The sequence below is a fragment of the Lissotriton vulgaris genome, chromosome 4_1, assembly GCF_964263255.1.
Source record: "Lissotriton vulgaris chromosome 4_1, aLisVul1.2, whole genome shotgun sequence".
In the NCBI taxonomy this organism is placed as follows: Eukaryota; Metazoa; Chordata; class Amphibia; order Caudata; family Salamandridae; genus Lissotriton; species Lissotriton vulgaris.
The window spans coordinates 1,385,288,082-1,385,315,472 of record NC_141691.1 but is presented as its reverse complement, the minus strand read 5'-3'; positions in this window follow the sequence as shown (position 1 = coordinate 1,385,315,472).

Below are 27,391 nucleotides of genomic sequence, written 5' to 3'. Positions count from 1 at the left end.
AGGCCGAGAAATATTGTAAGTATGAGATTTTCCTTTTTGGCTGTTTGGGGGTGTTGTGCTTTTTGGCGGGTGGGTTGGCGGGTCTTGGGGCATTCCTGGGAAGGTCTAATACCGGATAGAAGTGGTTGGGACAAAATCCATGCTGAATTTTTTTTTGCTATTTCTGACATTTTGCTTAATGTAGCGTTTTCGGGGGCCTGTTTGGGGGCTTCCTGGTGTTTGTGGGCAGGTTTCGGGGTCTGGGAGCACTGCTGGCTATGGATACTTTAGTTTGCAAGAGGTTTGAAGCAAATCCATGGTGGCAGAGCGAGTTAGGGCCTAGCTGCAGAGCGCGCGCGGAGTGATTTGGGAAATTGGCAAGAAAATGACCAAGTCCCCATTTTTTTACTTTTGCTTTTTGGCTGTTTGGGGGTCTTCTACTAGTTTTCTCCTGGGTTGATGGCTCTGGGGCCATTGCTGGGAAGCTCTAATACCGGATAAAAGTGGTTTGGACCAAATCGGAGGCGGATATTTTTTTGTGTTTTTGCTGACTTGCTTGCCTTTGAGGTGCTCTTTGGGGGGGTTCCGGGTGTTTGTGGGTGAGTTTTGGGGTCTGGGAGCACTGCTGGGACAGTCTAATCTTGATTGCATTTGCTTTTCAGGAAATCCGTGGTGGAAAACGGGAGTTATGGCCTAGCTGCACAGCGCGTTTGGACCGAAGGCCGAGAAATATTGTAAGTATGAGATTTTCCTTTTTGGCTGTTTGGAGGTGTTGTGCTTTTTGGTGGGTGGGTTGGCGGGTCTTGGGGCATTCCTGGGAAGGTCTAATACCGGATAGAAGTGGTTGGGACAAAATCCATAAGGAAAAGCCTTTTGGCACTTTTTGTAACTTAGGGTTCGTTAGGGTTAACCCTAGCAGCAGGATTGCATGTGTTTCGGGGTGTTCTAGATTTTTGCAACTGAGTTCTGGGGTCTTAGAGCACTCGTGAGAATGTGTAATTTTGGTTGCAAGTCATTTGAAGAAAATCCATGGTGGGAAAGGGGGGATTTGGCATAGTTAAAGAAAGCCTTTGCCACTATTCTTAACTTAGGGCTCGTTAGGGTTAGCAGTATTTCTATTGCATGTGTTTGGGTGGGGGGGGTTTTCGAGTCTTGGAGCGATGCTGGCTATGGATACTTATGCTTGCTTGCAAGTGGTTTGAATACAATCCACGGTGGGTAAGGGGGTATTTGGGCCTACTTTTACTTTCAAAGTACGTTTTGTCACCAGTTTGCTGCTAGGCCTCGTTTTTTGAGATCTGATTGGGGGTCTTCTACATTTTTGCGACTGGCTTTAGTAAGGGTCTGGGTGGGAGCACTGCTGGGAAGGTCTAATTTTGTTCTAAAACACAGTTTACAGTACACCTAGCTTGAGGGGTAAGATCCGCTAAATTAATTTGCCCATACTTATTTATCCTTCAAAAGGTGACTCAGACAGAGTACGCACTTTCAAAAATATTGTACTGTCTATTAGGAAAATCAAAGTGTGACTTTTTGCACTACACAGCGTACATACCTTATATTTATTTATCAGTGGTGTTGTAATATTATATCACTTCCTGTTTTTCGTTCAATAATTACAGGCCGGGTTTCAGTCTGTGCAATGGGGAAAAAGGGATGGAGTCAGGCTTCACATTAGCGAGCCGCAATTCAGCATCCGACAGGCAGGCAGTGGACAGAGTGTCTTCTGGTCACCAACATTGATGGACGAAGCCTCAGCTGGAATGGAGGAGTGCCGCTAATAAGAGGAATTGTTTGCTGCATGCAACTTACTTACCAAATTCAACAGGACAACTACAACAACATACAGATACAGTAGCCATTGTTTTCTTCTATGAGTGTGACTGCATTTCTTGGATCTCTCTCTGCTTCTAAATTGATCCCTACAGCCATTCTATAGGTTTTACTTCGGCTATTTTTTAAACCTAATTTAATGTAGCCCTGTACTGTCGCATTCTGTCATTCAAGGTTGTCGCAAGTACTACTTACTTTTCAGTAACAATGCATTCAGTAGTGCATGCACTTCCTTTATGTCACGTAAAAGATTTATGCTTAGCTTTGTACCCAAAAATTTCTTTATGTTCAATTATTGTTTGTCCATGCTGTGCTTTTTTTTTTTCTCTCAACAAAACCTACCCAAAAAGAAACCCCCATTACCATCCATTTTACAAACCCTAACCCTCTTCCCCCGGGCTGTGTGGTTTTGCTTGATGAGTGACTAAATGACATCAATAATTCCACACACTTGCTGGGGAGGATAAGGTCATAGCAACAGGCTGGTGAAGGAATCCGAGGATATATTCTAGACTTACTCAGCTTCAGTACTATTTCTTGTAGTAGTAGCCAATGTCAAAGAAATCCAACACAAGTACAAGTTATACTATCAATACTTTACCATTTGTTAGGCTACATTGTGGCACTGTTCTAGTGTACTGTCACCTGCTATATTCTCTATCGTACCGTTGTAATGCTACAGTAAGGAAAAACCAGGTTTCATTTTCTTTTTTTCCATAGGCATGCAACTGCCACTGTGTCACACCAAAAGTACCACCGCAATGAGGAGGAAATTTCATCCGCCCTGGATTGCCAACCTTAATCGCCATTTCCCGTGGAGCCAGCCCTGGGCCTAGCCCTACTATTTTCAAACACAAATTACAGGTAAGATAAGCGTTTGGTTGGAGGTAGTATAATGGAGTATTAGGAGAGACGAGAGATTGACGGTAGTACTACTAAAGTCCTAGGACTATTCAGGAAAACAAACATACTATTAAACCCCCACCCACCAGACTCAAAAGCAGTAAAAAACAGGTATGGGCAGATAAAGTTTCAAAAAGTATATTTTTATAGCCCTAACTAAATAATCTCCCGCAAGACCCTCCATAACCCTAACGATTGTCCTTCAAAAGTCCCAAAAAAACCCAACTCCCAATTCCCACCCCCCAAAAGTCTCTAAAAAAGGGGCAAGGGACACTACGTCAGGGTGCTGTTGACTTTACCGACCAGGGCATCATGCTCTTTGCGGAGGGTGGCATGGTCGAAGCGGAGGCCCTCCACCAAGTTCTTATAGCTTAGGACCTCCTGCTCCAGGTAGGACACTCTGAGGCATAAGCGGCGCTGGCGTGCCTTGCAAATCCTGTGGGGGCAGCTGCTGTCTTTGCTGCTCGGCGGTGGTGGTTAGCTTTGGTAGCCCGGCTCCGTACCGCTGGAGCACTGCGCTGGCTAGCAGCCCGTGGGGGCACGGAGGAGGATGCAGCTGTCCCAGTGGATGTTGTTGTTGTACCGGTAGACTGCGTCTCCTCCTCCTCCAGGGCCACCAGCCGCCGATATTCGGCGACAGTGGCATCCAGCCTCTGTTGCCGGGCCATTCGAGCCAGCTCCCTCCTCCTTGATGGTCTCTTTGATTTGGAAGGAGCAACTATATGAAGAAAGAAAGACATAGTCTGTAACCAATGCTCCTTAAGATTAACACAGAATGATTGAGCAGAAAGTTGTGTCACAGTACAAGTAGCAAATTGAAAGCACAGTACATAACTATTGAGGACAGTATCTATGTAACCTCCGACTTCTTCATCCTTGCTCTAACATTAGTGGGAGTTTAAGGAACAAATTCTACGAGCACTATGGACTTCTATTACAGTCGACTATGACAGTACACCAGTCTTATTCTTCTTCTTCTCTCTTGTTTAGGAAAATTGGTACGTTATCTTATGCAAGCCGGCATAATGCCAGCGCAGTGAACTTGCACCCGAGAAAAACAGATGCACACCATGATGAGTGAGACAGACTTGCGTTACTGTACCGGTCCAGTACATGCAGGTGGTGAAGCTCTTACTTTTCTATTACGGTGGCACTGAGAATACTCTGTTAAAAGGGCTACGGCTTAATTAATTTAGCTTTCACCCTATACTGCAAATGAGTATTAGAAAAGGAAAATGAAGAAGCTAAATAATCTGATTATCTATCACTTCACATGGGATGTATTTGATGACATATGGGATGACTTTAGGTGCTTTGCTTATTATTGAGTGAACAGTGATACACCCACACATGAATGACGTACTACTACTAAACTAAAGTTATTAAGAGAGGTAGGGAGTGTCCACCATAATAACCGGATATATGCTGTGCTTGCAGTTGCAATACAAACTACTGCTACTATTCATGGTAGTATTTGGACAAAATTACAACTTCTTTTCCTTGCCTTTCCTACACTGGAATGGACGTGCGGGTGCGGTGTTACATGCTCTTCAAAGTAACACTTAGTTCATCCAGTGACCGTCTACTCTCTCTAGATACACATATGCTATCTAAGAGTCAGATAGTACCATGATCCAGGCATCCATCCATTCAAAGTATATGCACACATACAGTTTCTGTTTCACCCACCCAGGCTGTTCTCCTTCCACCCATCCTTGCTTCATCATTCACCCAGCCATGCATCATACCATATTCTTTCCTTCCCAGCCATCTCGGGGACCAAGCAAACACATATCATTCTTCTTTGCCAGTCATCATTACATTTCTCGTCCTTCCACACTTACTTACACCCTTCTTTCGCTTTTTGTTCATCCCATCCATCAAGTTCATCTCAGATCTGATTGGGATTGTTCTCGCCAAAAACTTCACAGCTAAGTCGAAGTACATTTAGAGGAGGCTACTACCTGGTTGATTTATAATACACCCGTGCAGAAAGCACACTCTGCAGTCTTCAATCTCAATAAGTAAGGAATATATAGCTTACCTCTGCCCGTCACCACCGTGTTATCCCTCACAGGATTGTCCGGCACTTCCACTGCCTCCTCCCCAGAGTTGTTCCCCTCGTCCAATGCCACCACCTCCGCGCTGGCCCCGCCTCCAGATGTTCCACCTACAAAGTACATTTAATAATGTTAGAATACACCACTCACTACTATATAATATTTGGTCTAGGAGGAAGAAAGAAATGTGAAAAAAACAGAATACAATGTAATCATTTGTGACTGTCTACTCTAAAGTAAAAATGTCCCTTTTTCCAGGGAAGGCTGTTGTCTTGCTGCACTTTGTGGCACAACTGATGAATGCTTGCTTTTTATTTTTAACACACACCACTTTTTCTCCTAACAGACAGAAGCTTGACTTCTAAGAACACGAGCAGGATCAAGTTCAAACCAGGTGAGAGCTCGGCTCGACCACAAGAAATGTGTCCAATTAATCGTCAGCACTAAGCACTTTTCCATTTTCAGTTAAACGTTTACTTTTATGACAAACTTGATTTTAATAAATGTGTTTACTTTTAATAAAGCTTTTAAACTTAAATAGATAGACTCTGTGGTTTTTGGTCCTCCAGACTAGAGTGGATGAGCTAAAGGTTTTGGAATTTTTGCAAGCATGAGTCCGTGCCTCTGACATCATTGGGGATCAATCATCGGTGACTTTGGGAGCTAAATGACTCTGCCACACTATCTAGTCAGTAAGGAGATTGGGGGTTCAACTACAAAGTCTGTTATCACTGAGGTATGTGGAAAGTCTAACAGCACCTATTATAATTGATAAGCTAAGCAATGAATTATTTAGTGTCCATAGTTCTGTTTGTGCAGATTTTTCCCTGCAACAGTAGTAGAATGGATTGTCCTACTATCCAAACCAAAAGTAAAGTAGTATCTTATTCTTTCTTGGTGGTCATTCACCTTTTTATTGTTGACAATTATCAAAGCATAAACATTTAGAAGACTTGAAAAGACATTATGGACAATCCCAGAGGACTGCACTCAGTGCATAGAGCTATTGCTGACTAGAATGGGAGTCCAATGGAATTGCCAAATGTGCAATCTTAGTTAGCTACACAGACAGACTAATAAGAATAATCTAGTAATACCACAGGGAGTCATAGTCGAGGCAGGACAAGAATTTAGATCCAGTCCGCAAGAAGATCAAAGACGATTTAGAAAAAATCGAATGAGGAACGCTAGGAAAAAATAAGTACTCTATATTAAAATTAAAACTTACTGGGGCCAGCAAAGGAGCCCTCGCCTGCCCGATCCTGGCCTGCATCCTGAACAGCACCCTCCTCCTCCTCCTGTGTCCTCTTGCCCCTGGGGGGAGCTCATGTACAACATGAAAGAAAGAAAGACCAGAAAACATGGCTGATATTTGTCAACCAAATCAAACATTTCAAAAGATTAGTGAAAATTAGTGCGGCCACCTCCTCCGGGCTAAAGATCTCCCGGGGTACGACCTGCTCCCCCCTCAAACGCCTGCACGGGAGCCGGGCACGGGGTGCGGGACCCTTCCCCTTCTTGGGATGCTTCCCGGCTCCCTTCACCATTGTCTGGGCAGAAAGGAAGCTAAATAATAAAGAAAATAGAATAGGGAAGAGAAGAAAAGTAAAGAGTTGAAAAAAGTAGTTTAAAATTAACCAAAAGTAGCAGAAAACACAAAAATATAGAGCAAGAAAAATAGAGAGATAGATAATAAGTAAAATAGATTAAAAAAAACTTCAAACAAGCAAAGGATGGCAGAGATACAGAGAGGATACCAAAAGCATGCCCAGAACCATAGCAATGAATGAGAAACAAGATGGCCGCGCCCGTTCACGACCGCGCTGGGAAGTTCGCGCGAGATTTTCCTCGCGAACACCCGCGAAATTGTACTGGCGAGCCGCACACTTTGCGAGATTACACTTCGCGCCCGGAAACGGAAATACGTCATGCAAACAAGATGGCCGCGCCCTTGAACGACCGTGAGGGTAACTTTGCGCCTTGCGCTACAAGCGGCTCACGAAAACGCACAAAACCTTGCGAACTAACACGCCGCAAAAAAACAAATCGCATATTTGCACGAATTCGCGGCTTCAAAATCCGATCTCGCGCTTGTTCGCGCCCCGCGAATCCCACGAAATTGCAGAAAACGAGTTTTGCAAAACTGAAAGCACTCAGCAGGTGCAAGAGTTCAAACTCATCATTAGTAACCATTCCCTGTAGTGCTTCCTGACTGGGGCCCCTCCAGAGTTCAGTTGCTAGTTGCAACAATTGTATGACCCTGCTCTGACCCTCTTAGCAGGCTCATAGAATAGCTACAAGTAGGCCACAAAGGTCCTGGAAAAAAAAATTGCACTGCAACAGAAAGCAAATTACTGATAAGGAAGCAGGTGCCAGACCTGGAATTTTAAAACAGTGACACATTAATAAACTAACCCCAAATTAATTCATGTCAGTTGAAGCAGGGCAGGTGTGCTTGCTTTTCCCCCCCATAATCTACAGTGATGATGAACCAGAGGGTGACATTGATGTAACAGAGGGTGGCATGGGTGAAACAGAGGGTGGTTAGTGGTGAAACAGAGGGTGCTGGGAACCTGTGATGATGAACCAGACGTAGAAACAACATAGTCGCGACCGTTGCGAGCCGACAAGTAAGTTCGCAATTGCGAACTGGTACCAAACCCTCGCGAACTGGCAGAAACCCTTGCGAACACAAAAAAAAATCCGCAATTTCGCGAGAATTCACGGATTTTGCGGATCGCGAGTTCGCAAATTCGCAAAATTCGCGAACGCCGTATTCGCAAAATTCGCCCACCCTTAATTTAGTGTATGTTGCTAAAATTGTTTTTTTCACAGGAAGGTCAATTAGAAGGTGTAGCAGACCAGTCCAGCTGAAGCAAGGTGTGGCGTTTTCTCTTTTCTTCCCACTCATCTTTTCCCCCTCTTTGCTGCTTGGATGCTATATGCACTGAGTAGTGGAGTTTGGGAATTGAGGAATATCAACGGCTCCTGCGGAAGTACAGAGTTCTGGATCAGGTACTTGACAGATTGAAATGCCCTTTCAAAAATTCTTCCGCCTGAACAGGATGGCAGAGGGAATAGATCTTAAGGCCCTGGGGGCAATTTTAGATGGATTACAGACACAATTAAGTGATGTTATGTCAGAGAATAAATCACTTAGGGAGGAGATGAGAAAATCCAGTCAAGAAACCTAGTTTTTGCGATAAATGTTAGATGAGTTATCCGTTACTTCAGTTTCTGGATCAAAAGAAAACAAGCCCCAGTCATTTGCTCCTGCCCCTTCGGCTGCGGAATTGACCACTCACGTAATTCATGCACCATCTCCCACCATTCCATTAGAAGCACCAGAAAGGTTTAGTGGGGATCCTCATAAGGCCCAAATTCTTCTTACTCAGTGCTCCTTACATTTTCTTTGTAGGCCAATAATATTTAAGGAGCATGAATCCAAGGTGGCTTTCATGTTGTCCTACCTGAGTGGAGATGCGGCAGCCTGGTCAATGCCGTTAGTGAATAACAACAATTCAGTTTTGTATGATTTTGGAGAGTTTAAAAAATAATTTGTGAGAATTTTTGACAGGTCTATTTTGCAGACGACTGATAATGAATTGTTGGACTTAAAGCAGGGGAATACAGATCTGGTCGCGTATCTGGCTCTATATAATAAATTAATTGTAGAAACTAACTGGCCAGAAGCGAAAAGAGCCTCCATTTTTTATTGTGGGCTCAAAGATGAGTTAAAGGATGGTTTGGCGCAGATTCCTAAGCGACCGACTGAAGTATCGGAACTGATAGATTTCGTTTTGCAAATCAACCAGCAACAAAGTGAGAGAAGGAGCGAACGCAAGAAAGATGTGAAATATTTTCCTCCTCGTTTCGATCGAATCAGGTCCGACAACTCTAAGTTAAAAGAAACATCTGCTGAAGAAGAACCAATGCAAATTGGATCAGTTCGAGGGCCTCTGACCAAGGAGGAAAGAGAGAAGAGGTGTAAGGGCCGACTTAGCCGCGCCTGCCCGGTTTTCAGCAAAAGACTACAATTCCCATGATGCCGATAACGAGGAAGTACTTAGGCGAGTTTGGGCATTGGAGGGTGCGCGTTATTCTGGTTATTTCCTGATTGCCGGTCGGACAGAGGAGTTCGCTGTCGGCCGGTCCTGCTTTGCCTCTTACCCTGCGGGATCGTGGGGTTCTATTGTCTTGATCGAAGTCTGCTGGTTCGCAGTGAGTACCCAAAGGCCTAATGGAGCGGAGCACGGTAGCGTTGCTACTCGTTACCGTATCTTGTCCATTTGTGTTTTCTTCGTCAGAGCGAGTCCATTGTGCTCGCATGCGATCTTAGAGCAGAGCGCCGCAGTGATTCAAACTACGCGCCCCTGTTCTTCAGACTATCGTTTGTTTAGAGTTTCTGTTGGTAGTACCGGAGTGCAGTGGTGGTCGCAACCACGCGTTACCGGCCTGCTTGATTCCGTACCTTATTGCCTTAACCAGGACGTGGTGGTGGTCGCGGCCACACGTTACTGGGCTATTGAACTTTCACTTGGTGTTATCCTACCGGTGCGCGGTGGCGGTCGCAGCTACGCGTGACCGGTGTACATATATTTATTTTATACAAGGACTAGGTACAGAGTGAGCTGCTTGATCACTTTGGGGGTTGCCATAAACATTCTTCATTTCTTTCCTACTGAGCGCTGGGGTGGTCACAACCAAGCGTTACAGTATTCTCAGTAAGGAATGCTACACAAGAGAGGGTTCTCAGCTCTGGAGAAATTAACCTGTTGACTGTGGAATTTTGTTTCTTTACCTTTCGTGAGAAAACACTTGTTACAAGGAAACTCCTTGTTTATTGTTTCTATTCTCTTGAGGAAGAAGTTATTCCTGTTACTAGCTTTCTTTTACATAAAGGATTGGGGAATACATAGGATCATTGTATTTGTTCCAGAGTGCATCTTGTGGTATGTTTCAAGTTTCATATGAAGGAGGGACTATGGGTATGAATGAGGACAAGCAGAATGAAAGGCTCAATCTCTCTCAATCTTTTACAGCTTGCTTGTAGAACCTAGAAGATGGTTTTGGATGTATTCTTGTATTTCCAAAGAGACCTTTTGTGCGACAGGTACAATTCCCTTATTAACAAGAAATTATGAGAGTAGACTACATCTATGCATAGTTCTTATACTTGCCTTTTTGTTGTTTTAGGTCTCTTGCCCAGAGGTTACCCCTCCCCTTCCTTTTTTCCCTCGCCTCATGGTTCGAACACCCTGTACACATATATATATATATATATATATATATATATATATATATATATATATATATATATATATATATATATATATATACTCGGGGTGTTGGTAATGTCTGGAGGTGGACCCTTACTAGCATCAATCAAAATTCTGCAGAGCGCCACCTGACAAGAGGCGCAGTGGCAAGCTATGTATGTATTGTGGAGATTCGGGGCACTTTGTGAAAGAATGCCCCAAGAAGCCAAAGACAGGCTCCACCAGTAAGAGGAGTTGCTCTGGTGGAAGCTGATGAAAAGTCAACTCCAGTCTCACAGCAAGTTGCTAACACATTGCAATCCTCTGCTCCTCATTTAATAGTATCCAGTTCCATTCAGTTTAGTGGAATTCAATTGGATGGCATATCGGTGATGATTGACTCAGGTACTACAGGTAATTTTTGCGATATTGGATTTGCTAAATCTTTGGGTATCCAATTTGTCAAGAAGGAGAAACCCGAATCTGTTCGCGCAGTAGACGGTACCAATCTGTCTTCTGGGCCCATAGTACATGATACAGAGGAAATTTGGTTGACAGGTCCTGGAAGTCATGTGAGCATTTTGAACTTTAGTCTCATTGACACACCACACTTTCAGTTAATTTTAGGTCTGCCATGGCTCACCGAACACAACCCCAAAATAGATTGGTCCAAGAGAACTATTGAAATGAACTCTCAATATTGCAAAGAACATTGTCACGATGGAAGTTTGAAAATTCCTCCGGCTTCACCATCCCAATTTTTGATCAGTCAAGCCAAGTCGATTTGTTTTATGGAAACACAAGAATGAGTGAATATTTTGATTTGGCGGCAGTGTTCGATGAGAGGGAGGCTAATAAATTACCGCCGCATCGAGATTATGATTGCAAGATCGAATTAGAACCTGGAGCTTCCTTACCCTGTAGTCGTATTTATGCTCTTTCTGAAAAGGAAAATCAACATCTAAAGGAGCATCTCGACCAGTACTTAGCTAATGGTTTCATTCGCCCCTCCCAGTCTCCGGTTTCTTCACCACTTTTCTTTATTCCAAAGAAGGATGGAAGTCTGAGAATATGCATTGACTACCGAGCATTAAATTCTGTCGCCAAGAAGAATAGGAACCTGTTGCCATTAATTTCTGAAATGTTAGATCAAGTCAAGGGAGCCCAGTTCTACACCAAATTGGATTTAAGAGGGGCTTACCACTTGGTTCGTATGGCTGAGGGCGATGAGTGGAAGACTGCATTTCAAACTAGGCTTGGATTATTTGAATATCAGGTCATGCCTTTTAGATTGTGCAATGCTCCTGCTACCTTTCAGCATTTTGTAAACGACGTCCTAAGAGAATTCCTGGATCGATTTGCAGTGGTCTATATTGATGACATACTCATATTTTCTGAAAACCTGAAGGAGCATATTCTGCATGTACAAGCAATTCTAAAGAAATTATGGGAGCATCAACTCTTTGTGAAGCTGGAGAAGTTTGTGTTTAATTCCAATCAAATGGAATTTTTGGGTTTTGTTCTGTCACCAAACGGAGTTTCAATGGACGAAGCGAAGGTGAAGATGATCCAAGAGTGGCCATCACCGCCTAATGTGAAACAGGGACAGAGTTTCATAGGTTTTGCTAACTTTTACAGATGTTTCATCGAAAATTTCTCAGAGAAAGTTTCTCCGTTAACTCGTTTGTTGAGAAAAGGAGTCAAGTTTGAGTGGACGACAGAGGCTGAGGAAGCATTTGGAGATTTAAAGAGAGTCTTTACTAACACCCCTGTGCTCTTACATCCCAATCCAGAAGAGCCTTTCTTTTAGGAAGCTGATGCCTCCAATTTGGCTATTGGAGGAATATTATCTCAGAGAGACAGACTGTCCGGCCAGCTTCACCCTGTTGCATATCGATCTCGTAAACTGACTCCGGCCGAGTTGAATTATTCCATTGCAGATAAGGAATTATTGGCCGTCAAGGATGCCTTTCAGGAGTGGAGGCATAATTTGTTGGGTGCTCGACATGAAGTTACTGTCTACACAGATCATAGGAATTTACAATTTTTGAAGTCTGCTCAAACTCTGACTCCTAGACAACTGCGGTGGTCGTTGCTTTTTGCAGACTATAATTTTGTTTTGACTTATAAGCCTGATTCCATCAATGGTAAAGCTGATGCCTTGTCACGTCTGGATGTTGGAGAGGATATTCCGATTCTGGAGAAGGAATTGATAATTCCCAAAGAAAAGATCATTGGTGTAATCCAGTTTCCAGAATTTGAGAATCAGTTGGATTTGGTACTAGCTCAATTAGATCTGGAAGAATGAGCAAAGCAAGAGAAGAATCGAGAGATCAAGGGTGGTCGACCATATTACAAAGGAAAGCTTTTTGTATCTAGTCAGGAACTCCAAACTATGTTTCTTCAGCATTATCTTGATGATCTACTGGCGGGGCACAAAGGATTTAAGAAGACCTTGGAACTGATACAACGTGAATTTTGGTTGCCAACATTGGAAGCTCAGGTGGAACAACATGTTGCCTCTTGTGAACAATGCATTAAGGGAAAATCTGTTAGAAGGGCTCCACAAGGGTTTTTGCTTCCTTTACCACCTGCTCCCTATCCATGGCATACTGTTTCCATGGATTTCATTGTGGAACTTCCTTCCAGTCAAGGGTTTTCAGTCACTTGGGTGGTAGTGGATCACTTCACCAAGATGAGTCATTTCATTCCCTTAAAGTCGATTCCTAATGCTACACAATTATCGTCCCTTTTCACTCAGCATGTAGTTAGAGCACATGGCATTCCTAGGGTTGTGATTTCTGACCAGGGTCCTCAGTTTATATCTTGCTTCTGGAGGTCCTTCTTAAAAAGATTGGACATTGACTCTCGTTTGTCTTCTAGTTTCCATCCAGAGACAGATGGTCAAACGGAAAGAGTTAATCAGGAACTGGAGCAGTATTTGCGTTTGTTCCTGATGGATCATGAAGGGGATTGGCCGGAGATAATCTGGGCGGCAGAGTTTGCCTAGAATAATGCAGTCCATTCATCTACTGGTTTCTCTCCTTTCTTTTTAAACTCTGGGAGGCATCCGAACACGTTTGTAGGAAAACATGAGAGTGAGGTCCCAGCTCTAGAAGAGGTAGTTCAAAATCTACAAGAGGCTTACCGACACGCTACTAAGCATCTTATTAAGCCCAAGGTTTCTTATAAAAAGCAAGCTGACAAAAAGAGACGCTTTAGTCAAATTTATGAACCTGGGGAGGAGGTTTGGGTCTCTACATGCAATCTGCGATTAAAAGGGAATCGAAAATTTCAGCCTAGATTTATTGGTCCCTTTCAAGTTGAGAAAATGGTGAATCCAGTCAGTGTTCAGATTTGTTTACCTCCTAAGCTAAGAATCCATTCAGTGTTTCATGTTTCTTTGATCAGGAAGAGCCCATCAAATTTGAGAAGGAAAGGTCCTCCTAAGCCTATTAGGGTTTTGTCTGAGAGACTCCAGGGGCGGAGCTAGCCTGGAACCGAGATGGCCGCACTTTGAGCGAGTTCCTCCGGGAGGCCAAATACTTAATGCCAATCCTGCACTAACGATGTGGGTATGACCCACCTTAGGCGCTGAAATCGTGCCAGACACTTATCTCCTTCCTCCGACTCGAGTATATCGCAGTTTGTGCCAGCAGAGTCGAAAACAAGACGGACCCGGTGTGTGTGGCCTACAAGTATCGAGGAGGACGAGCACCGGTCCATAGTGCGTCAGCTGGCCGAGACGCACAGCACGTACTCTGGATTGCGGCGGGCCAGGATCCCGGGGGTGCGGAGCCACATCGCCGGAACCAGCCGGAACAAGACAGGAAACGACCAGAGGCACTGCGTTGGCCAGCAGAAGCAGGTACTGTGGCGGGTCTGCTGCAGAGGCAGGTGCAAATAGGAGCGGACCTCACCACCGGCCCCCTCACGTTGCTGTATGCCGAGACGGGGCCTGAAGGAGTAAAGGCCTGCAGTGCGGACACTGCGGGAGGCGGAGGGGGCGAACCAACGGCCCGGGGGCAGAACACAAACTGGTTGGGGACCTAGCCTGCTCCCTGAAAAGATCCTGGGGTCGAAGACTGGGTAGAGCTTGGGCCCAGACCCGCCTCTCTCGGCAAATCTCATAAAGATGGAACTCCGGCGCCCATACAGACACATGGACGACAAAAACACCGTCACGACTGGCGAGGGTACTGGAGACCCTGGCAAGGTCTTTAAATGGCGACTAAATGGTTGGGGGTGGCAACGAGAAAGTCAGTACTGATACCTGCCGAGAATTAGCCAGCAGCCCGATAACACCACTAACTATACACTGCCCTGCAGGGACATAGCGCTATAAAGAGAGCTGAGCAACCGCACTGATGGGGTGGAAACTGGAAAGTGTTTTGATGCTGTGTGCCCCTACATCGGACCACTGTGGTTTGTGCCGGATCAGACAATTGTACAGCTGCATGCGCTGCCTCACTGGTCGCAGAACCTGAAATCGGGCCCAGAGGTGAGGGAGGCGCATATACCCGCCACCGCGATGGGCAAGCCAGACAGGAACCAACCAAAGCTTACTTTTGATCAGTCTAAGAAGGGTGGAGAACAACCTGGAGAAAACAAACAAGCTCTTCCACCTGCGACGACTGCTACTAGCGGGATGCCGCCGGATAACATTCAAGCGATGTTTCTGACGATACAGACAGCGCTAACGAACATAGATGGGAAAATAGACTCGCTAACGCACAGAGTAGATTGCATGTCAGAAAGGTTGGATATACACACGGAGCGGATTGATATGGCTGAACGCAGGATATCGGATGTAGAGGACACTAACAACCAGGTCATGGTGAAACAAACTGGGATGGAGAAAAAGCTAGCAGCACTTTCTGCCAAAGCCGAAGACTTAGAAGCCAGGTCACGGAGTAGTAATCTCCGCCTGATCGGCATTGCGGAAACCACAAACACAGGACCAATGGAAAAATACGTTGAGCAACTACTAATTACGCTGCTGGGAAGAGACACTTTTTCGCCCAAACCTCCAGTGGGCACTAGACCGAGGCCCATCATCGCAAAAGTGCTAAATTACAGAGATAGAGATGCGGCATTACGTAAAGCACGTGAACTGGGGACTCTACGACATGAGGGCATGGAAATAGCATTGTACCCGGATTTCACACAAACAGTACAGGAAGCACGTAAAAAATATGGACTGGCGAAGCAGAAATTGAGAGACATGCAAATTCCATATGCCATGCTTTACCCTGCTAGGCTCAAGATCACAGATGAAGGTGCCACGAAAATCTTCAATGAACCTAAAGAGGCGTTGAAATGCTTGCAGATGAGGAAGTTGAAAGGGAGCGCAGAAAATCGCTGCAGGAGCGATCGGCAGAGCAGGAGAATATGTCGGACATGGAATGCTACATCATTGTCAAGAATGAAACAGCGGCAACCTATCTGACCACTACCCTTGTTCCGTAGTGAATGAACCTTTTACGGCACAGATGCACAGACAGCAAGCATTTGAACTGATTAATAACTTACTGTGGATCTGTGCCCCCTGTTCACCCTACACCACAGGCCGACTACGTCATGGTAACCAGAACGATGACGGGGAAAGCAGATAAGTAAAGCATAGCGCGGCTATGACGACTGTAAGACACTGAACTATGCACCATAGACTAACCGAAGACTAATGCCTAATAGCTAGAGGCTGCTTCCTTATGTCGGTGTTTAGCCTTGTGGTGCCACTCACTGTTGTTGTGCGTTTTATATCTATCAGTGGCCCCGCTTCGCATAGTATAGCGAGGGGATGGAACTAGGCAGCTCCCGCCCACCTGTGAACACCACACTTGTTTTGTTTGTTGGGGAAGTTGAATAATCTATGTACAGGGAGAGGGGGTGGGGGTATAGTTAATTGTAAGGGGTTAGTCTTCGTTGTCACGGGAATGACGAAGTGGGAGAGGGGAGGTTTAGGGGGACAGTTCAAAAAGCACCAGGCGGCTGCAGGCGGGCATGTGACCCGCGTTCTTGCTCTCCACCGCTACATTTTACACATCACTATGTCTTTGAATAGTTTTTTCATTACAACACATGGTGACTGGAACACAGCAGGTACGGGGGATAACTTTCATGACCTGGAATGTCAGAGGACTGCAAAATCCACCGAAAATACGAAAGGTACTAGCCTACCTAGACAGACACAAAATAGATGTGGCCTGTCTTCAGGAAACTCACCTCACACCACAGCAAGAAAGTAGAATAGGCTATAAGTGGGCGCAGTACAGAGTGGCGTCTTCCTTTTCAAACTATGCAAGGGGAGTGCTGCTGCTGATTAAGCATAACATCCTATTTGTACTTGTCAAAGTGATCGCAGACGACCAGGGTAGATATATTATACTACGCGGCTCCTTTGCAGGCGCAGATCTCATAATTGCGACGGTATATGGCCCCAATACAGATGACCCATCGTTTTATGATGACATACTGACTAAATTAAGAGACCTTAAACCTACTGCTATTATATTGGGTGGGGACTTTAACACGTGCTTAGACCCTGTGCTTGATAGGTCATCGGGCACTGATAGGTCTGGCAGAAAGGCAGCTGGCTCCTTGAGGGCGGGGATGGTAGATTGGTCCTTGGAGGACGTGTGGAGGATTCGACACCCAGGGCACAGAAAGGGGACATGCACTCATTGACACATTATACTTGGTCGAGGTTGGATTATTGGCTGACCACACGGGAGGTTAGTACATGGGTAACGGCCATAGAACATTTGCCAAAAACATTGTCAGACCACTCCCCTGTGTGCCGAGAGCTAGCTGTTCCCACTCACACTCCCAAGCAGTTCATGTGGCGCCTGCAACCATCGGCCCTGATGGATCAGGTATTTCGAAGCGAACTGCTGCAGGCCATCATAGATTTTTTTCAAACAAACACTAGATCGGTGGACAGCACTAGGACCCTATGGGAAGCGTTTAAGGTCACTATCAGAGGGCATTGCATGGGCAAACATGCTGGCATCCTCAAAGACATTCAACAACAACTAGATATGACAGAAAGGGACATTCGTAGGCTTAAAACGGAATACATGGACACCCTAGACTCTTCCCTACTGGCAGAGATAAGGGGAAAAATAGATACATACCATGAGTTTGCAGACACCAAAATCAAGTACCTGTCCAAAACATACACGGCCAGGGCATATGGCGAAGGGGGCAGACTGGGAAGAACACTCTCACACAAGATCAAACCAGGGCAGAGTAATGCACATATAACGCAGGTCATAAACGCACAGAGGATAACGGTATGTGACACTCCTTCCATACTAAATACCTTTTTGTACATGATTACCTAGATGATATAGGTCTAGCTTGGCTATCAGATACACAGAGGGAATACCTGTGCCATCATATAACAGAAGACAAATTTAAAGAAGCCATTGACTCGCTGCCGAATAATTAAGCCCCAAGACTGGGCGGCCTACCGGGTGAGTTCTATAAAGAATTCAAAGACCTATTAACACCCCACCTGGCACAGATGTACGAGGAGGCATATGAGGAAGGTGCCCTTCAACTATCGCTACGAGAGGCGCTGCTGATCTCTCTCCCTAAGCCTGGGAAGGACCCACAAAAATGGGAATCATATCGCCCCCTCCCACTTATAAACATTGATGTAAAACTCTTGGAAAAAATATTGGCGAACAGGATACAGCCTTGTTGAGATCTCTAGTATTAACGGATCAGGCGGAATTTATCCCCACTAGGTCTACAACACAAAACATACGAACAATTTTGCTCTATATCATAGCTTCAACCCGGAGCAGCCCGCGGTAGCTGCACTCTTAGATGCGGCGAAGGCTTTCGATTCTGTGGAATGGGAGTTCATGATTACGGTATTGTCCAGAATGGGATTCCCACCTCCGTTCATGAAATGGATTTCCTTGTTGTATTCAGGGCCCAGAGCTAGAGTGCGCATTAACGGTATCATCTCGGAGCATTTTGATATAAGCAGAGGAACTAGACAGAGATGCCCGCTGTCCCCGATTCTATTTGCACTTACACTGGAGTCGCTAGCAAGTAAAATCAGGCAAAAACACCCGGAAGCGACTTTACAATTTAATCTTCGCCCTGTAGGCATATCCCTATACGCAGATGATATGGTGCTGTACACTAGATACCCAGAGGTAAATTTAAATCCACTGATTAGAGAGTACATCAAATTCGAACAGTATTCTGGCCTCAGCATAAACTGGGATAAGTCGGTGGTAGTGCCTCTAACAGCAGAAACCCCACAGCCCAAATTAAATTACCCGCTGCAATGGACCACTGACCCTGTGAAATATCTGGGAGTCTGGATACATAAGAGAGAATTATGGCACAGCTATGATCAAACTAGAGGAACAAGTAGAGAAGTGGATCAGATTGCCCCTGTCATTAGCTGATAGGATAGCACTACAGAAAATGATTGTACTACCCTGCTTTTTGTATTTATTTTGGAATGTCCCGATCTGGCTTACACAGGCCTTCTTTGTCAGACCGCGCACAACACTACAGCGCTTAACATGGGCGGAAAAACAGCCGAGAGTAAGCCGGAAGATACTTACGAAACCTTATCATCAGGGCAGGTTTGCTGCCCCAGATCTACAACTGTACTTCTATTGTGCACAGGCGCAACATGCGCACTACTGGATACAACCACACTCGCATATCCCACACAAAGTAGTGGAAGCAGACAGCATCAGCCCAAAGCGCCTGACACAATACATATCTGACCCCATTAGCAGTTATCCTAATGATTCCATCTACCCGGTTAAGTGCATGTCTAGGGCCTGGCATGTTCTCGCACAGCGAGCCCAGAAATCACAGTTATATGCTCCTGGATTGCCGCTAACAAACCACCCCAAACTATCGGTCACACAGGAAAAAAAAATGTGCACAGTACTGGGGGAAATGGTATTTCGGACAATGGGTGATATATTCCCTAATAAAGAATTCATCCTGTTAAAAAACACATCGCTAAGGGCACACCAAACGCCATTGAAAATGTTTGCATATTTCAGACTGCGGGCGGAAATCAAAGATTTATATGATACATTCCCGACTGAACCCGCCCCACTACAGGCCCTACAGATACTTTTGGACAGGCCCCACAAGAAAAAACGTAGTCACGCGTCTATACACTGCTTCCCAGAATGAACAAGCTCAAGGTCCTGACCGATCATTGCAAAGATGGGAGGAGCTCATTGGGGAGACCATATCGGAGGGCGACTGGAGCTATAGCTGTGCACAAATACATTTACTCACGTCAAACTGCAATTTGAGAATCATTCATTTTAAGTTTCTCCATCAAACATACTACACACAGGTCAGGTTGCACCGTTATGGTCTCAGAGCAGATGACAAAGGTCTATGCTGTCTTGCACACATCCGACTTTTTGCATATGGCCTGGGCTTGCCCAGACCTGAATACATATTGGCAGGAAGTGACGATGGCACTCACACAAATGCTTGCGGAGCGGATCTCAAATGCACCATTGGTGTGCCTGTTGGGCATATATAAATTGAAATTGGCCAAGCGATGCAAACTACTCACATTAGCATTGTTACTTGCAAAACGCCGAGTGGCAATGAAATGGGGTGTAAGACGCCCAGCTAGATTCAAGGATTGGATCAATGATCTACTGTACTGTAAATGTAAATGTAAATGTGTTGTATTTGTATAGTGCGAACAGTAACCCGTAAGCATCCCGGCGCTTGTACTCCTACCACAAGGGAACCCCTCCTGGCTTTTCCTTGTGAGTTGTCCACTCCTGGGCATCCCATGGTGAAACCAGGCATCCCTTGTGTATCGGGGGCCGTTGTGGAGACTAAGCAAGCTATTGCCCAGAGTTGCAGCGTGGGGCCCATGCTTAGATTCGGCACTGAGGCGAGAATATCCGGTCAGAGGAATTTTAGCCCGATCCCGCCGAGGCAGGAATCGAACCCTGGTCCCTGGCCAGCACTCTGCATCAATGTCTGCCGCTCTAACCATTGAGCCCCACTTCTCCACTGTAAAGACACGTTAGGTACTTATGAGGAAGACATACCTCAAGCCTCCAGGCCCAAAGACTTTTGGCAATCATTAGTAGATTATCTGCAGCAAAGTGATGAAGACTCTTGATTGTAACAGGGGAAAAGATAATTGGGTATGTGAATGTAAACGATATCCAATATCATTTACCTTTGCTCCCTGCACCTGGACACCCTCACTTTCAGCACTTCTCCCCGCGCAGCAGATTTTGATGCTGCCGCGGGTCGCAGCAAGGATTGCCGCATTCTGGGGAAGCCCTCAGCCCAGGCCACGCCCACTTACAACAAACATAAAGAGTCGGAAGGTCTGTTAAACGACGTAGCTGAGTCTATGAGGTCCTAATGAAGTGACCCTTTTGGATTGCACTGAACCAGGCCAAATGGTCACAAGACACGAATATGTGTTAGATATCCTATCAGCCCACCCATCTGGCGGAGCCTCGTCATGTAGGACGTCTAACCAGGGTGGTGAGTCCAAGCCCAGATGAATTGGCCAGACATCACACACTACTGGTTCATCTTGTAAAAGTGTCCGTGCCACAGAGTGGTGCTAAAAAAGTGCAGTGCAAAACAGGGAATAAAGAATAAGTGATCTAAAATGACGGTCGAGGCAAAGAAAATTGTTTTTAATAAAGATATTCACCAAGACGTCAGATTAAAAAGAAGTGTAAAACAGTGTGAAAAAATCACTGTGATGCTTTGCTGTGTTATGAATTAGGCCAACATGTTTCTGCCGAAGGTGAAACTACACAGGCATTCTTCAGGGCCAACTACAAAAAGATGTTGCTACTGCAAAGGTACACTCAGACAATTTATGCAAAGTGAAACAAAAAAAGGACAGACCAAATTGTTTGTTAAAGACCTGTCCAAACTATTGGTGTGGTCATGTAGACCATCCTACCATATCCTCCAGATCAGAAGTTGATAGAGGAAGTACTCCTAAAAAATGGAAACACAAAAGAGACAACAAATGTTGTACATTCTACAATCATAATAGACTATTCACGATATCAGGACCAACATATGAACTCAGCTAGGCAAGTCCCTATTAGGACAGCCGCATGTTATAAAGGTTTCATATTAAAGTAAACCATCAGTCATTGCTGAACATTAATTTCAAACAGGTATAAAAGGACTTACCCAGCAATATGTGGGAGTCAAGCCTCACCTCACCCGGCAACGGCTCGGAGATTGAGGCCCCGCTCTGTGCACAGAACATAAAAATATAACATGTCATCCTGAGTTGACTCAGAGGTCTGTAGTCAATGTCAGGTTGTACAATCTGTGCATATAAAAACTGGTTGTGTGACTGTCCTCACCGAACGCTGTCCCATGGAAGACAAGGAATGGACTGGATGATGGACAAAACTAGTGACTAGTGACTGGCTAGCACAGTCACCCTGGAATGAGCACCCATATATATCTAGTGCCTATTCTGTGGTTATACAGACAGTTGTACACTCCCACCCTCACTGAGCCAAGAGATAGATGTAAATAGTATGGCTCAGGGTTGACTATTTCAGAATAATGGGTCTAAGTTAAAAAGACCCCTGTCCTGTGCTCATCTGGAAGAGTACATAAAGTGAAGTGAGCCTGGACCTATCTCCCTAATCTGTTGGTGAAGAAGGAGTTAAAAGAGCTCAATTGTAAGGTTATAGCTAAAAATAGCGTCTGCCTGAAAGGAAAATAACCTAAAAATGAGCTATGCATGAAAAGGGGGGCCACAGCAGGATCACAGAACTTAGCGGTGCGCATCATGATCTAGCTACTCACCTCTCCGTCGGTACCCCTAGGCAGACACCTAAGCCGAAGGGGAGGCAACGAGGAGAGGTGAGGCTCGTATATTTATACCCCGTATGATTGGTTAATCGGCAGCAGCTGTGTTCCTATCGCCGCTGCCGGTGTTGCGATGACATTTCCTATGCGCATGCGCGGCAAGGTGACACTGCACAACGCTGAATGCACAATACCGGGCATGCGCGATGAGGTATCTCCAGCTACTGCATGCGAGCGCCGGTTACGGAGCAGCGCATGCGCAGAGGAAAAACGGGCTGATCTAGAGAACGACTCGGAATCCCCGCTAGTGCGCGCATGCTCAGTTATGCATAACCAGTACAAGTTGTCAAGAGTAACCAATAAACAAGCGGAGGGCATAGCGATACTTTACTACAGTAACCCTACCACTCGCACCTGTCAAACGAGGGGTCCACTGCGGGTCTTTTATACTTCTTTGACGACACGAAACTGTGTGGTCTACTTTCGCTCACTGTTTGATTGTTCTGTCCCACCTCGATCGCATACCATGGCTGACTTTGGAGGGTTGGCTTTTGACGACGAAGATCTTAACACACTCCTGACTGACAACCCTAGTATTCTAGACAGTTTGGCCTCAACATCCACTACTACCATCACTACAACAGAGGATGATTGGGTAACTTTATTAAACATGAAGAAAAACCATTCCCGCACTACAATACATGGCATAATCATGAATGAATACTTGCATGGCAAGTGTGCACCTTCTGGCTTAATAGTGACCAATACACCACGTCTCTTTTTAACAGACAAGGGTTTCCTAAGGGATTGGGCACTCATAGCGTGGCGCTGCACACGTGACTGGCTCATCCTGATTATTAAGACTGCTAAGAAGACAGCCGATGCTCTTTTGGTTGAAATCCAGGTCCTTGAAGGCCAAATTAATGCAGCTATTAGGTCAGTACCATTCAAAAAGACCTTGGATGAAACCAACAAAACAAATAAGGAGTATTATGATAACATCCTCGCTACTAAAGTTGAGAAGTTTAAGAAAGACCTTGCACGCTTCTCAATGGAAACTACATACCCTTACATGAGTGATTCCTATGTAGCCCCTGTGTACAATTCTAGAGGTAAGAGATACGGATTCAACTACTCTTCCTCAGGCTCCGAATCAGGGTCTAGTGACCAAGGTGAGTCAAATAGAGGCTCATCTAACAGAGGGCGAGGGAGGGGTCCACAGAGAAGATCTAACAGGGGCCGCACGGCTCAATACTATCCGAGTCCAGGGCCCTGGTGGCCCCCTGCACCTTGGGGCTATCATCAACCCCCGATGGGACCCCCCATGGGTCATCAAATGCCTAATTACCCACCAAACCCTAACTTCTACTACGACCAGTCTTTTTTATGGCAGGGCCGAGGCAGGAGTCGGGGGAGAAAGAGAGGTCAACAGTCAGTGAACTGGGCACCAGACCCCGCAAACAACAGAGGGGACCAATCTTAGAAGTAGATAGCGACTTGGTAGTGAACCTCAGTAGTCGCACACTCACGCCTATGGAGACCTCAGTTTTGAATAAAGGACTTGGATTTGTCCCTACAAATGAAGGAGACCCTTTCAATTTGAGGTGTGAGTTGGAGTCCTTCTATAGGAAGGTCCGCTTACATTTTTTCTTCAAACTAACCAATGAAAATAACGATTCGGTGGACCCGATAGATCACAATACTGGCCTAAAACCTAAATCCACATTCACACCTCTCAGTCACCAGGTGCCAGCAAGGGTCATTGCCTTCGAACAGGCTGTTACTCATGACATCATGAATGCAGACCGCGAAAACAATAAGTCTTTTTCTAACATGACTAGAGCAGAGAAATTGGCACTCACTACCCTGTCCAAGGACACCAGTATCACCATTAAGCCCGCTGACAAAGGCGGTGCCGTTGTCATAAAGGACACAGACACCTACCACAGAGAGTGCCTACAACAACTGAGCAATGTGAAGGCCTATCGTCGACTCACTGAAGACCCGACCACGAGGCTTTCCAACGATATTAAGAGTCTCGTTGAAGAAGCATCCTGTGAGGGATGGATTACATCTCATGAAGCAAGGTATTTGACCACGGCCCATCCGGTGGTCCCTTGCTTCTATTGCCTCCCTAAGATACACAAGGAGAAGAGACCACCTCCGGGTCGCCCCATAATCTCGGGAATTGGGTCTCTACTTGAGCCGCTCTCAACATTTGTGGATGTCTTTTTAAAACCTCTGGTTAAAAAGACTCCTACGTATCTGCAGGACACTGGTGATGTCCTCCGTCTTCTTGCAGAGTGTGAGTTAAACGTCGAGACCGACCTTTTGGTGAGTTTCGACGTTGAGTCTCTGTATACATGCATCCCGCAGCAAGAGACCCTTGATTGCATTAGACATCTACTGGAATCTAAACCACCAGAGACCATCACTCCGATACCTTTCATCATGGAGTGTGCCAGACTGGCTATGATGGAGAATTACTTCCAGTACCAGGATGACCTTTATCTCCAAGTCTCGGGGACATCAATGGGGAGTGTCTTCGCCCCCAGTCTGGCGAACCTCTATATGCATCAGTTCGAGCAAGATCATGTCCTGAACACCAGCAACCCTTACTTTTGTAAGGTGTTGCTTTGGCGCCGGTACATAGATGATATCATCGTCATATGGAGGGGCAACTGTGAGGAGATAACCGACTTCCATACGTGGCTTAATTCAAGGAATCAATATCTCCGTTTCACTGTGGAGTATAGTAAAGAGCAGCTACCATTTCTGGATCTCCTAATTTTTCCTGAAGAGGTAGGGCTTCAGAGCCGATTATACAAGAAACCCATGGCACGCAATTCCCTTTTGTCATACCAGAGTTTCCACCCACAGTCACTACGTGACAATTTGCCAGTGGGTCAATTTCTCAGGGTTCGGAGAAACTGTTCTTCTAACCAGCTATATGAACAACACGCGAGGGAATTAGCATGCAACCTGAAGGAGCGGCATTACCCTAATCAATTGATACGCCGGGCTAACAAGAGAGCCTTCAACAACAATCGTGAGGCTTTGATCGAACATCGACACAAGAAAACACCTTCCGAAAGGATCACGATGGTACATACCTTCAGCACCAGATCCAACAGGGTCAAGAGGATAGCCTTGAAACATTGGAAAATCTTGAACACGGTTTCTGGTACAATACCCAGGCCCCTGTTTGCCTTCAAACGAGGATCTAGCATCAGGGATACACTGGTCCACACAAGACCACGGACACAAAGGAAGGACATTACCACCACCCTTGACACCATTTGGAATACCACTCCGGTTCAAGGGCACCACCCCTGTGGTAACTGTGCGTCGTGCCCCCAGACCAGCAAGACACTCTCCGTCGACATTGGAACTGCTAGACCATGGAAGTTGTTGAATCATACCAACTGTAACTCGGAGAGAGTGATCTACAAGATCACATGCCCGTGTGGTCTGGCTTATATTGGACATACCACCAGGAAAGTGAAGTCCTGTATCAGCGAGCATAAGAGCACAATACGGTACAACAAACAGTCCACCTGTCTAACAAACCACTTCTTGATTAAAAAGCATAAAGCTGAAGACCTTAGGTGGGTTGTTTTGGAACAACCATTCATCCCACCGCATATTACAGACATCTCAAGGTTTCTTTTCATCAAGGAACAACGCTGGATTTTCAAATTGAAAACTGACATCTCAGGTCTGAATGATAATATACCCTGGGTGTCCATCTGACCAGCTGTGAGCCTTCGGGGACGCCATCTCCTATTAATAACTCAATACACTAGCAGTTGGCTTCACTTATACTTCACATGATGCAGACCCACTGCATCAACAAGATATAGTGTAGCTTACGTCGGAAATTGGTCAATCCCACTTCCAGTATGTCAAACACTATTAGTTGGCTTCACTTATACTTCACATTATGCAGACCCACTGCATTAACTAGATATAGTGTAGCACAAGTCGGTAAATTGATAACCCCACCTCCAACATGACAACAGCATTAGGTAAGACTCTGTTCGCGCCATCTTTTATGTCCCTGGTAAATTTACCCTAGGGCATAGCCAACGATCATTGTTATATGTCAGAACCCTCGTGCCTCACTGTGATCACATCTACCGCGCCTTGGATCCCTTCCGCTATATTTGGATGTTGATCCTGGCATTTCATACACTTTACATCCAGTGTCTCTATATCTACATAGTGTATTGATCAACTATGGTCTGTAGCCATCTATACCATTGCCAGTACAGGCGCAGTATTTTGATGTTCACTGTCCCCTTAGGATGTATTGTTTCGTTTCAGGGACCAGAACATACACGGCTACGCTCGTATTGAGAGCTGGAATTCACCGTGTCATCCATGTGGCCGCCGTCTGAGAACCCCTCGTTTGACAGGTGCGAGTGGTAGGGTTACTGTAGTAAAGTATCGCTATGCCCTCCGCTTGTTTATTGGTTACTCTTGACAACTTGTACTGGTTATGCATAACTGAGCATGCGCGCACTAGCGGGGATTCCGAGTCGTTCTCTAGATCAGCCCGTTTTTCCTCTGCGCATGCGCTGCTCCTTAACCGGCGCTCGCATGCAGTAGCTGGAGATACCTCATCGCGCATGCCCGGTATTGTGCACACAGCGTTGTGCAGTGTCACCTTGCCGCGCATGCGCATAGGAAATGTCATCGCAACACCGGCAGCGGCGATAGGAACACAGCTGCTGCCGATTAACCAATCATACGGGGTATAAATATACGAGCCTCACCTCTCCTCGTTGCCTCCCCTTCGGTTTAGGTGTCTGCCTAGGGGTACCGACGGAGAGGTGAGTAGCTAGATCATGATGCGCACCGCTAAGTTCTGTGATCCTGCTGTGGCCCCCCTTTTCATGCATAGCTCATTTTTAGGTTATTTTCCTTTCAGGCAGACGCTATTTTTAGCTATAACCTTACAATTGAGCTCTTTTAACTCCTTCTTCACCAACAGATTAGGGAGATAGGTCCAGGCTCACTTCACTTTATGTACTCTTCCAGATGAGCACAGGACAGGGGTCTTTTTAACTTAGACCCATTATTCTGAAATAGTCAACCCTGAGCCATACTATTTGCATCTATCCCTTGGCTCAGTGAGGGTGGGAGTGTACAACTGTCTGTATAACCACAGAATAGGCACTAGATATATATGGGTGCTCATTCCAGGGTGACTGTGCTAGCCAGTCACTAGTCACTAGTTTTGTCCATCATCCAGTCCATTCCTTGTCTTCCATGGGACAGCGTTCGGTGAGGACAGTCACACAACCAGTTTTTATATGCACAGATTGTACAACCTGACATTGACTACAGACCTCTGAGTCAACTCAGGATGACATGTTATATTTTTATGTTCTGTGCACAGAGCGGGGCCTCAATCTCCGAGCCGTTGCCGGGTGAGGTGAGGCTTGACTCCCACATATTGCTGGGTAAGTCCTTTTATACCTGTTTGAAATTAATGTTCAGCAATGACTGATGGTTTAC